This window comes from Scylla paramamosain, chromosome 19, assembly GCF_035594125.1.
Source record: "Scylla paramamosain isolate STU-SP2022 chromosome 19, ASM3559412v1, whole genome shotgun sequence".
Classification (NCBI taxonomy): domain Eukaryota; kingdom Metazoa; phylum Arthropoda; class Malacostraca; order Decapoda; family Portunidae; genus Scylla; species Scylla paramamosain.
Genome location: NC_087169.1, coordinates 20,448,642 through 20,461,141, shown reverse-complemented (window position 1 = coordinate 20,461,141; position 12,500 = coordinate 20,448,642). Strand labels below are relative to the sequence as shown.

The 12,500-nt window shown below is 41.7% G+C and overlaps 1 protein-coding gene across 5 annotated transcripts in view; it reads right to left on the bottom strand.

The window, feature by feature from the left end:
- Nucleotides 1-12,500, bottom strand: part of LOC135109852 (acetylcholine receptor subunit alpha-like) — a 165,266-nt gene that overhangs the window by 32,994 nt on the left and 119,772 nt on the right. The window lies entirely within an intron of this gene.

Sequence of the window (12,500 nt, the reverse complement as noted above, 5' to 3'; positions counted from 1 at the left end):
AACCTTAATATTAGCAACAAAACACCGCGTCAACTGTACATTAAAAGTAATAAATAATGAGGGGTTATTTTCTGCTGTAATACAAAGGAAACACAGGAATTAATAAAGAAAAACAGTAATATTAGCAACGAAACACTATCAACTGTACATTAACACTAATAAATAATGAGGAATCAAAGTAAAAATGGAAGAAAACATGTCAAGACGTTTATTATCGTTATTATTTACTTCATTTATCTTTTTATTGTTTTCTTGTGTCTGTCTGTCTGTGTGTCTGTCTCTCTCTCTCTCTCTCTCTCTCCCCTGTCCTCGCACCCTCAACACAAGACCAGGTATGTTCTCTGAGCCAATTAACCTGCAAGGCATAATTCACTTAGGAAGAGATTCAAACCAGAGAGAGAGAGAGAGAGAGAGAGAGAGAGAGAGAGAGAGAGAGAGAGAGAGAGAGAGAGAGAGAGAGAGAGAGAGAGAGAGAGAGAGAGAGAGAGAGAGAGAGAGAGAGGTATGATGACGCTAATAACCTGTTTTTCTTGCTCCCAATCTGACCTGTTTTCTCGAGGTCAGCAAAGGTCAGGAGGGAGAGGCGAAGGTCACGTGACTCGAGGGAGGTTTGGGTCACGTGAAGTCACCTTAGGAGGAGGAGGAGGAGGAGGAGGAGGAGGAGGAGGAGGAGGAGGAGGAGGAGGAGGAGGAGGAGGAAGAACAAAACAACAACAAGAAAAAGAAGAAAAGAACAAGAAAAGAACAACAACAACAAACAAGAAGGAAAAACAAAAAAATAAGAATAAAGCTGATAATAAGAACAGAAAAAAAATAAAACTAAGAAGGAAAAGAAGAAGGAAAAGAAGAAGAAAAGAAGAAGAGGGAAAAGTTTTGAAGATCTCTCTCTCTCTCTCTCTCTCTCTCTCTCTCTCTCTCTCTCTCTCTCTCTCTCTCTCTCTCTCTCTCTCTCTCTCTTTCACTGACTGGTTGGGGAGGAAGAATATAAACGTCAACCTCACCGCCTCCTCTTCCTCTTCCTCCTCCTCCTCCTCCTCCTCCTCCCACAAAGTGTAGCTTGAGAGGGTCGAAATTACTTGTATTATCAGCGTGACGGTACGAGGAGGAAGAGGAGGAGGAGGAGGAGGAGGAGGAGGAGGAGGAGGAGGAGGAGGAGGAGGAGGAGGAGGAGGAGGAGGAGGAGGAGGAGGAGAGGTATTGTTGAGTCTAGAGGAAGATAGGAAGATGGTCTGGAGGTAGTGGTGACATGTGTTATATAAAGAGAGAGAGAGAGAGAGAGAGAGAGAGAGAGAGAGAGAGAGAGAGAGAGAGAGAGAGAGAGAGAGAGAGAGAGAGAGAGAGAGAGAGAGAGAGAGAGAGAGAGGAAAGAAATGAGAGAGGAGGAGAAACAGGGAAAGTGAAAAGAGGAGAGGAAGAGAGAAAAATGGGAAAGGGAGGAAGAGGGAGGGAAAAAGAAAACGGGTGAGAGGAAGAAAATGTAGGAGGAAAGAGGAAGGAGGAGGAGAAAAGAATGAAGGAAAAATATTGAAGAGGAGCCATTGGAAAAAGAAGAAGAAGAAGAAGAAGAAGAAGAAGAAGAAGAAGAAGAGTAGGAAGAGCAACTTTCTTTTTTTACTCCTACTCCTTCTCCTCCTCCTCCTCTTCTTCTTCTTCCTCCTCCTCCTCCTCCTCGTTTCTCTCTCGTGAAAACAAAATTTATATGTTGTTATTAATCATTTGGCTTGTTGTGCAGGAAAAGATTAGTGGGAGGAGAAGGAGGAGGAGGAGGAGGAGGAGGAGGAGGAGGAGGAGGAGGAGGAGGAGAAGGTTCATTCAGTTCAGTACTATTTGGGGAAGATAAAAACAAGTCAATGGTGATAAATACTCTCTCTCTCTCTCTCTCTCTCTCTCTCTCTCTCTCTCTCTCTCTCTCTCTCTCTCTCTCTCTCTCTCTCTCTCTCTCTCTCTAATTACCATAATGTCACAGCAAAGAGAGGGTGAAAGATACAGTTCCTCTTATATTTTTCTTCAGTTTATACATCCTCCTGGCCAGACAAGTGAAGAGAGGTGTCTGAAGCGAAGAGGAGTGAGAGGCGAGTGAAGGACAGACACACGCTAGGACATACACGCCCCAGGAATATTGTTGTTCGCTGGCTGTAGGTGAACGAAAACAAGAGTGGTAGTTGAGTGAAATAAAGAAAATGGGAGATAGAAGATTACATGATGTGCATGCGATATGATGATAATTAATGGAGGGAAATAAGGGAAAATAAGGAAAAAAAATGAGGGAAAAAGTAACAGTGGAGTAAAATTAATAGTAAAGATAATAAGATGATAGCGAAGTAAAATAAGAATATAAAAGTAGAAAAAAATTAAATAACGAAAATAAAATGTGATAAAATGAATAAATAAGATTAAAAAATGTAATAATTGTGCGCTATATGTATATGATGAAATGACAAAAAAAAAAAAAACGAAAAAAAATGAAATGAAATGAAATAAAAAAGACAAATGAGAATGATAAATATTAATTCCTCTACAGCAGCACAACTTATACGTCAATAGTAGTAGTAGTAGTAGTAGTAGTAGTAGTAGTAGTAGTAGTAGTAGTAGTAGTAGTAGTAGTAGTAGTAGTAGTAGTAGCAGTAGTAGTAGTAGTAGTAATTATAGTACCACCACCACCACTACCACTACCAACAAACAACAGTACACACACACACACACACACACACACACACGGGATTTCAACGCAAAGGTCACAGTTAAAGGGGACAACCCACGCGAGCTCACCGCAAGCCCAGGAGCCAATCAGAACGGGAGGCTCAGAGGGGCTAAGGCTCTCCACCAATCAGCAGCCAGAACGAGGCACACAGGGCTAGCGGCTGGACCAATCAGGTGGCAGGATTCAGAAAGATGAGAACCAAGTGTTGTGTTTTGTGTTTCTCTTTGACGAAAGGGAAGAGGAAGAAAACAGAATAAAAAGGGGAAGAACAAGAATGAACGTTAGAAGGTGATGAATAACAGTAAGACTAACGAAGAGAGGAAGAGAAAGGATAATAAAGGAGGAAGAACTTAAGAAGAATATGAGGAAGATTGTATTAGTAAAGAGAAAAGTAATAGTTGATAATTAATGAAAAGATGAAGACGGGAAGAAGAAAAAGGAGGAGGAGGAGGAGGAGGAGGAGGAGAATACTACTACTACTACTACTACTACTACTACTACTACTACTACTACTACTACTACTACTACTACTACTAATACTACGACTACAAAGAATAAGAATAAGAAGAAAAAGAGCAACAACAAGAACAAGAACAAGATGAATATGTCAAAGATAAAAAATGACATTAAAAACTAGGAAGAATGAAGAAAAAAGGAAGAGAAGTTAAGATGTGAACAAAAATCGAGTGAATGAATGAGTGAGTGCGTGAATGAATGAATGAATAAGTGAGCGAGTGAGTGAGTGAGTGAGAGAGGAAGGGAAAGAGAGAGAAAAAAGGAAGAATGTAGAATAGAAGACAGGAAAAAAAAAGATGAAGCAAAGCAACAAAGGAAGGAATAAAAATGAAAGATAGAAAAAGTGAACTGGATGAAGGGAGAAAAACGAATGAGAGGGACAGAGAGAGAGAGAGAGAGAGAGAGAGAGAGAGAGAGAGAGAGAGAGAGAGAGAGAGAGAGAGAGAGAGAGAGAGAGAGAGAGAGAGAGAGAGAGAGAGAGACAAACCCACACTTTATAAATCGATTGAAAAACTGTCATGACTCTGCATTTTATTCCCTCATCCTCCTCCTCCTCCTCCTCCTCCTCCTCCTCCTCCTCCTCTTCCTTCTCCTCCTCCTCTTACTCCTGATCTTTCTCTTTCCTTCCTTCCTCTTCCATCATTAGCCCAATCTTCCTCTTCAACCTTCTGTTCTCTCTCTCTCTCTCTGTCTCTCTCTCTGTCTCTCTCTCTCTCTCTCTCTCTCTCTCTCTCTCTCTCTCTCTCTCTCTCTCTCTCTCTCCCCCCATCTCTTTCCACATAATATTCCCTTTACTTCCCTTTTATCTCCCATTCACTCCCACCATTTACTGATAGAGGAGGAGGAGGAGGAGGAGGAGGAGGAGGAGGAGGAGGAGGAGGAGGAGGAGGAGGAGGAGAATAAGACAGGAAAAATATCATAAGTTAAGATCCCTTTTCGCTTCCACACATTAACACAAGAAGAGAAGGAGGAGGAGGAGGAGGAGGAGGAGGAGGAGGAGGAGGAGGAAAAAGAAGACCAGGAGGAAAAGAGGAAGAGAGAAAAAAACTAAATAAACTTCCCTTATTCACCACCTAATAACACACGAAGAGAAGGAAGAAGAGGAGGAGGAGGAGGAGGAGGAGGAGGAGGAAGCAAAAAAAGAGGAAAAATAGAGGGAAAAAAATTCACACACACGTTCCGGAGCACAGCAAGAGGACACTGAGAGGACGCACATCAAAGCATATTTTTCCTGCTTACTTTTTTTTCCCTTTCTTTTTCCCCCCACTCAGCCTTTGAGGGAGGAAACTAATGGTGGTGATTTATTCTTATTTTTTTATTCCTTCCTGCCTTCACTTTTCTTCTCTTTTCTTTTCTTCTTTTCTTTTCTCTTTTCTCTCCTCATCACCAGTTTGCTTTGGGAGTTTTCTTTTTCCTTTCCTCCTTTTTTTCCTCCTTGTTTTCTGTTTTATTTTCCTTCTTTTCCTCTTTTGTTGTTTCATTTATTATTATTTTTTTTTTAGGAAATCGAGGTCGAAGTGATGAATATTTTTTTGCTTCCTCTTCTTTCCTTTGTTTTCTTTTCCTTCTTTTTTTTTTCCCTCGAGGTGATGAATATTATTATTTTTTTTTAACTTTTTGCTTCTCTTTTCTTTTCATTTTTTCCCTTGTGATTTTTTTGGTTCGCTTATTCATTCATTTTTTGTTTTTGTTTTGAAAATTAACGACTCTAATTTTCTATTTTTCTTTTTTCCTTTTTTTTCCTTATTTTTGCTTCGTCTTAGTATTATTATCTGTTTTTAATAATTTTCTTGTTTATTTTAGTTTTCTTTTTTATTTCTTCTTCCTCTTCTTCTTCCTTCAAATAAAATGTTAACTTTTATTCTTTTTGTGCAGTCTCTCTCTTTCTCTCTCTCTCTCTCTCTCTCTCTCTCTCTCTCTCTCTCTCTCTCTCTCTCTCTCTCTCTCTGTGGCGTCAGCAGGTTTCAAGGACCGAACTCAGCTCTCACATGTCTCTCTCTCTCTCTCTCTCTCTCTCTCTCTCTCTCTCTCTCTCTCTCTCTCTCTCTCTCTCTCTCTCTCTCAGATAATTGACGAGACAGGTACAAAACGTGACCCGGGATAGACTCCGTGTGTGTGTGTGTGTGTGTGTGTGTGTGTGTGTGTGTGTGTGTGTGTGTGTGTGTGTGTGTGTGTGTGTGTGTGTGTGTGTCCTCGTATACAAGTTCCTCGTTAGGACAGGAGTGAAGGAGAGACTTGGAGGACCCGGAGAGAGAGAGAGAGAGAGAGAGAGAGAGAGAGAGAGAGAGAGAGAGAGAGAGAGAGAGAGAGAGAGAGAGAGAGAGAGAGAGAGAGAGAGAGAATTATTCGTCAGTCATTACAGCTGTAAATTTAAGATGAAAACTCTTGACCTTCCCTGACGGTCGATCACCTCTCCTTACTCTCCCTTCTCTCTCTCTCTCTCTCTCTCTCTCTCTCTCTCTCTCTCTCTCTCTCTCTCTCTCTCTCTCTCTCTCCTTTCTTCTATATTTTTTCTCACATTTTATTTTCAATTTTTTTATTTTTCTTGTTTGTTTTTACTCCATTCTCATTAATTTTTCCTTTTCCCTTTTTTTCTCTCTGTTCTTTTCCTCTCCCTCTCTTCTCTCCCATTTCCCTATCTTCTAATTTCTCTTTTTCCTTTCTCTTGTTATTTTTTGTTATTTTGTTCTTTTATTTCCCTATTCGTCTCTTTCTCTTCTCCTTCCACCTCCTTTCCATTTCTCCTTCCTCTGTTTCCCTCTTTCTCTCTCTCTCTCTCTCATTATTTCTATTTCTCTCTTCCTTCGTATCCGTATCCCCTTCCTTCCTATCTCACTTCCTCTTTCCTTACCTCTCTCTTTCCTCATATTCTCTCATCCTTCCTTCATCTCCACGCCCTCTCCTTCCTTCTCTTTATCCCTCCTCTTCTTCTTCCTCCTCCTCCTCCTCTCCCTGTCTCCCTACATCTCAATACTCTCACAACATAGGCAAACCCAAACTTTCCTCCCTCCCTCTCCCTCTCCTCTCCCTCCTACCTCCTCTACTTCCTCGTCTACTAAGTCTGAAACCTCCTCCTCCTCTTCTTCTTCTTCTTCCTCCTCCTCCTCCTCCTCTCCCTATCTCCACTGCTCTCATCTCCATCGTCACCCTCCATCTTCCTCCTCCCTTCACAGTTCCAGCATCATAAACCACCTCAGTAACTCTTCTTCTCTTCCTCCTCCTCTTCCTCTTCCTTTTATTCTTCCTTCACTTCACTTTTTTTTTCTCCTTCCGTCATTATTACTTGTTCTTTTTATTCCTCTTCCTTCTTTCTTTCTTTCTTTCTTTCCTTCTTTCTTTCCTAATCTTCTTGTCCTTGGTCTTCTTTGCTTTACAATTTCTCCTCTTCTTTTCTTCTTTCTTTCTTTCTTCTTTTTCAATTAGTTTTTATTGGATCATGCCTTCCCTTTCTTCTTTCGTCTTCCTCCTCCTCCTCCTCCACCACCACCAACACCCTCCCCCACCTCCCGCACCACCACCACCACCACCACCACCTGTCACTTTAATCCAAATGGAAAGACGACAGCAACAGAAAACGGAAATAGTATTGTGTTTACACCTTTACAATTGCTATTTGTGTTTACCAATAGCAATAGTCACCCCTCCTCCTCCTCCTCCTCCTCCTCCTCCTCCTCCTCCTCTCCTCCTCCTCCTCCTCCTCCTCCTCCTCCTCCTTCTCCTCCTACTCCTCATCCTCCTCTTCCTGCTGGCCCTAGAGGAGATATAGGGAAGAGTTTTGCCAGAGAGAGAGAGAGAGAGAGAGAGAGAGAGAGAGAGAGAGAGAGAGAGAGAGAGAGAGTCGTATCCAGGAGAAAGGGTTCATAAGGGCGTCTCTCTCTAAGGGTTTAGTGTGGCGTTGTCAACCTTATGGCCCAGTTGGTGATGGTCCTCCTCCTCCTCCTCTTCCTCCTCCTCTTACTTCTCCTCTTCCTCTCACAGTCCATGTAAATAAACACCTGGCTGGAGTGTGTGTGTGTGTGTGTGTGTGTGTGTGTGTGTGAGAGAGAGAGAGAGAGAGAGAGAGAGAGAGAGAGAGAGAGAGAGAGAGAGAGAGAGAGAGAGAGAGAGAGAGAGAGAGAGAGAGAGAGAGAGAGAGCATGAAAATGTGAACAGAGTAAGTGTAGTCTCATACTCATAAATTTACTCTCTCTCTCTCTCTCTCTCTCTCTCTCTCTCTCTCTCTCTCTCTCTCTCTCTCTCTCGTGTGCTTTTCCCTTCCATAAATTTGCGAATTTCTCATAATATAATATTTTGGTTCTTGGCTTTTGATATCAGGGAAAACGATCAATGAGAGAGAGAGAGAGAGAGAGAGAGAGAGAGAGAGAGAGAGAGAGAGAGAGAGAGAGAGAGAGAGAGAGAGAGAGAGAGAGAGAGAGAGAGCAAACAATCTTTCAAGCCCCAAAATAATAACATGTTTTCAATGTCATTATCACATCATTATGCAATTTAATGGGGAAGGTGATGACGTTGAGAGAGAGAGAGAGAGAGAGAGAGAGAGAGAGAGAGAGAGAGAGAGAGAGAGAGAGAGAGAGAGAGAGAGAGAGAGAGAGAGAGAGAGAGAGAGATTAGTTTTAATTAAGAGCGAAATTTGATTAAATGAATTCCTTTGAGCATGTCCGTTGTTAAGTCTCTCTCTCTCTCTCTCTCTCTCTCTCTCTCTCTCTCTCTCTCTCTCTCTCTCTCTCTCTAAAGAAACCCTCAGTTCCTAATTACAGAGTCAAGCGTTTTGCCTCCACTCCCTCCTTCCTTCCCTCCACTCCTTCCCTCCCTCCCTCCCTCCCTCCACTCCCTCCTTCATCTTCTTAAAGAGCTCAGGAATTTTTCCTCCAAATCTCATATATTTTTATTTTTTTTTCAGAATTTACAGAATTTTCTTTAAACCTTCCGATTTTTTTCTGAACGCCTTTTTAATTATAGTGTTTCACCTTAATACTACTACTACTACTACTACAAAATGAAAAAAGAACAAAGACAAGGAGAGAGAGAAGAACAACAACTACTGCTACTAATACTACTACTACTACTACTTCTAACAACTACTACTACTACTACTACTACTACTACTACTACTACTACTACTGGGAATAACAATAATAACACAGCTCCTAATATCAAAGAGGAAGACATTACCCCTCCTCCTCCTCCTCCTCCTCCTCCTCCTCCTCCTCCTGCCGCGGTAACACAATCAACAACGATGGCTAATCTTGTCTAATTTCCCGCGAGGTAGGATTGTTTAACTCTCCCACCTGTCTGTTTGTATGTCTGTCTGACTGTCCGTTTGTATGTCTGTGTGTCTGCGTTACTGTTACCTTTGTCTCGGGTTTGTCTGTGTCGCGAACTTCTTGTTGTTGTTGTTGTTGTTAATTACGATACAACATGGAGGTCAGTAGTGTAAAATAATAAGTTTGTTTGTAATTCCTGTATGTAATTTAGTGTATAATAATTATCAAAGAGTACGTGACATCGCTTATTTTATGCCTGTTTTGTTGATTTGTCTACATTTTTTTCCATCGTTGTGTTTGTGTAGTTAAATATTCCGGTCCGGACTTTAATACAAAAAAAAAAAAAAAAAAAAAAAAAATCAATCTCAAAATCTCTACCTGATTATTTAAGTTTCAATACATTTTCTTCAGAATTTCTCTTTAAAAAACATCCTAAGCTCTTCAGATAAAGAAACAGTCCATTAATGATGTTTCAAATGGCTTTTTTCTTTAATATTTTCCTTTCACATCATCTACAGTAACCCAGATAAGGAACAGCAGTCGATTAGTTAAGTTCCAAGTGTTTATTTTCCTTCAGTATTTTCCCTTAACCTAATCCAGAGCCTTTGTATAAACCAACGTGTCATTTCACTAACAATTGAAGAGCGAGGGACATTCACACCAATAAAAAGACACAACACTCGACCTTCCAGCCACACGAAGGGAGGCGGAGGGCAAGGTACCAATCCGAGGGGGAACTCAAGACCATCCAACCGACCTTCGGGGCAATGAAACAAGCCCCCCTTGATCCTCACAGGAAATACAAAGGTAATTAATGAGGAGAAGGTGATGGCGCGGTAATTAAAGGTAGCTTATGTTCAGGTGAGTCTTGTGTGAATCGGAGAGAGAGAGAGAGAGAGAGAGAGAGAGAGAGAGAGAGAGAGAGAGAGAGAGAGAGAGAGAGAGAGAGAGAGAGAGAGAGAGAGAGAGAGAGAGAGAGAGAGAGAGAGAGTAGGAGGGAGGGATGTAGAGGAGGAGGAAAAAAGGGAGAACAGGGAGGAAAGGAGAAAAGAAGAATATTTGAAAAGTTACGAAATTGGTCACTTAGGAAAGGAGAGAGAGAGAGAGAGAGAGAGAGAGAGAGAGAGAGAGAGAGAGAGAGAGAGAGAGAGAGAGAGAGAGAGAGAGAGAGAGAGAGAGAGAGAGAGAGAGAGAGAGAGAGAAAGTTTCAACCAATTAAGAACTAGTGAATAAAACTCATTTAATAATTGCTACTATTACTACCACCAGCACCACCACCACCACCACCATCACCACAACCACCACCACCCCTACTCTTCCCCATCCCTCCCTCCTTCTCTCCCTAATTCTCTCTCCTCATCCTCTACTCTTACCCTCTTCTCTCTCTCTCTCTCTCTCTCTCTCTCTCTCTCTCTCTCTCTCTCTCTCTCTCTCTCTCTCTCTCTCTCTCTCTCTCTCTCTCTCTCTCTCTCTCTCTCTCACCCTTTAAACTCAGGTTGAATTCATTTAATAAACATTTTTTACCTGGAATCAAAGTAAGAAATATTCCTGTTTTTTCTTTTCTTTTTTTTGCTCCTTGACCCGTTTGGAGGAGGAGGAGGAGGAGGAGGAGGAGGAGGAGGAGGAGGAGGAGGAGGAGGAGGAGGAGGAGGAGGAAACTGGTTGATATAGTCTTCATTTCCGAATTGAGTAACGTGTCAGATCTGGTTTCTGTTTTCCTTTCTTTTCCCTTATCCCTCATTTCCTCTCACTTTTCCCTTCTTTTTCTTCACTTTTCTCTTATTCCCCTTCTCTTTTATTTCATCTACATTTTTTTTTTCATCTTTTCGTTTTGTATTTTATTACTTTTACAATCTTTTATCTTTTTTTTTTCTCTGCATTATCTCTCTCTTCCATCTTTTCGTAGTAGTAGTAGTAGTAGTAGTAGTAGTAGTAGTAAAAACAACAACAACAACGACAAGAACAACAACAACAACAATAAACAAACATGAATTTATATGTCACAGCAAGTCCTCCCCCCTCCCCACTCTCTCTCTCTCTCTCTCTCTCTCTCTCTCTCTCTCTAACCCTCCTCCTTCTACTCCACACACCTCTCTCTACTCTCCCTCCTCCCCTCTCTACTCTCCCCCTCCCCTCTCTACTCTCCCCCATCCCCCTCCCTCTCTCCCTTTCACTAACACACACACACACACACACACACACACACACACACACACACAGAGAGAGTCAAGGAAGTAGAACCATAAACATCCATTAATTCATGTGCTCATTTCATTATGCACGCCTGTTAATCCTACGCTGCTAGACTTTAATTCCACCCAGTGCTGGTCGCCGCCTGGTACTCACTGACGCATGCTGCCGGACTGCGCTGGTGGTGGTGGTGGTGGTGATGGTGGTAGTACAGTAGTAGTAGTAGTAGTAATAGTAGTAGTAGATCATAATAATCAATAAAAAATAAATAAATAACTCACATAATAATAATAATTCAAATTAAAGCCTGCAAAAGTAGAGGAAAACAAATAAATAAGAATAAATAAATAAATAAATAACTCAAATGAATATGACACACACACACACACACACACACACACACACACACACACACACACACACACACACACACACACACACAGAGCCACCAAAGAGAATGGGAAGTCATAAAACAGTCACGTGCTAAGCCCACTACCTGATACACACACACACACACACACACACACACACACACACACACACACACACACACACACACACAAAGTTACGACTCTCTAAGGGGAAATATTTACATCAAGAGGGAAACTGTGGCTTTCCAGGAGGTTTGAATTAATATCTTAGATCTTCCCTTCCCTCTTTCCCTTCCCCTTAGTTTTCCTCTCCTTTTCCCCTTCCTCTTCCCTTTTCTTCCTTTATTTTCTTTCCTTCTTCTTTCCTTCCTTCCACAGTCCTTACACTTTCCCTCCTTTTCTTTTTCTCTTCTCTCTTCCTTCCCTTCCTCTTCTCCTTCCTTCATTTTAACTCTTCCTCCTCTTTCCTTCTTTCTCGCTCTTACATTTTCTCTCTTTTTCTTTCTTTTCTTCTTCCTCTTCCTTTAATGCCTCTTCCTTCTCCTCCTCCTCCTCCTTCTCTTCCTCCTCAAGAAACGTTCAGAATATAAAACGAGTGAAAAAAGTGAAAAAGCAGAGAAGGAAAAGAGGAACAAGGTGAAGTAGAACAGTGTAGCGGAAAAAAAGAAAAAGGAAACAAAAGGAAACAAAGATAAAGAAGGGAAAGAGGAACAAAACATGATAAAGAACAACACAGGAGCGCCTTGCCACCGTAACAGAAGTGATCAGCAGAGTTTGTTAGTCATTTTAGTCTACCAAGCCCCGGGACACTGAGCCAGCTGGTTGCCCTAATCCCTCCCCATCCCCCTCCCCTACACACACAGGTAAGCCCCCAGGTGATAGGGATCTAAGTGGCTTGCCAGAGTAGCATTGGAGTGTGTGGTAGTAGTAGTAGTAGTAGTAGTAGTAGTAGTAGTAGTAGTAATACAAGTTAGAAATATTACGAAAGAAATGAACGACTTAATTATGAAAAAATATTTAAAGTTCCCTTGTTCTCTCTCTCTCTCTCTCTCTCTCTCTCTCTCTCTCTCTCTCTCTCTTACATACATACACACAGCGGCTTCTGAACGTGATCCGCCTCAGTCCTGCAGCAGCCACGTGAAGGAGAGCAGCCCGGCAGAGTGTGGCGAGGCGGCGCTGTCATGACTACTGCTACTGACGGAGGGAACGCAGTAGTAAGGTGATGTCCGCTCAACCGCTGCTCTAATTCCCCTTACATCAAATACACCCGACTCTCTCCTCTCCCCTCAGTCACTAACATCTACACTATTTCCCTTTACATCATGTACAGTAACCTCTCTCCTTTCCCCTCACTCAAAATAAGGTCTTTTAAATTACCTACCTTCCTTCATTTACTCTTTTTTTCTATTAATTTTCACACCTGCGTACTATTCCACCTGTTTATCATAATTTCTTCCTATT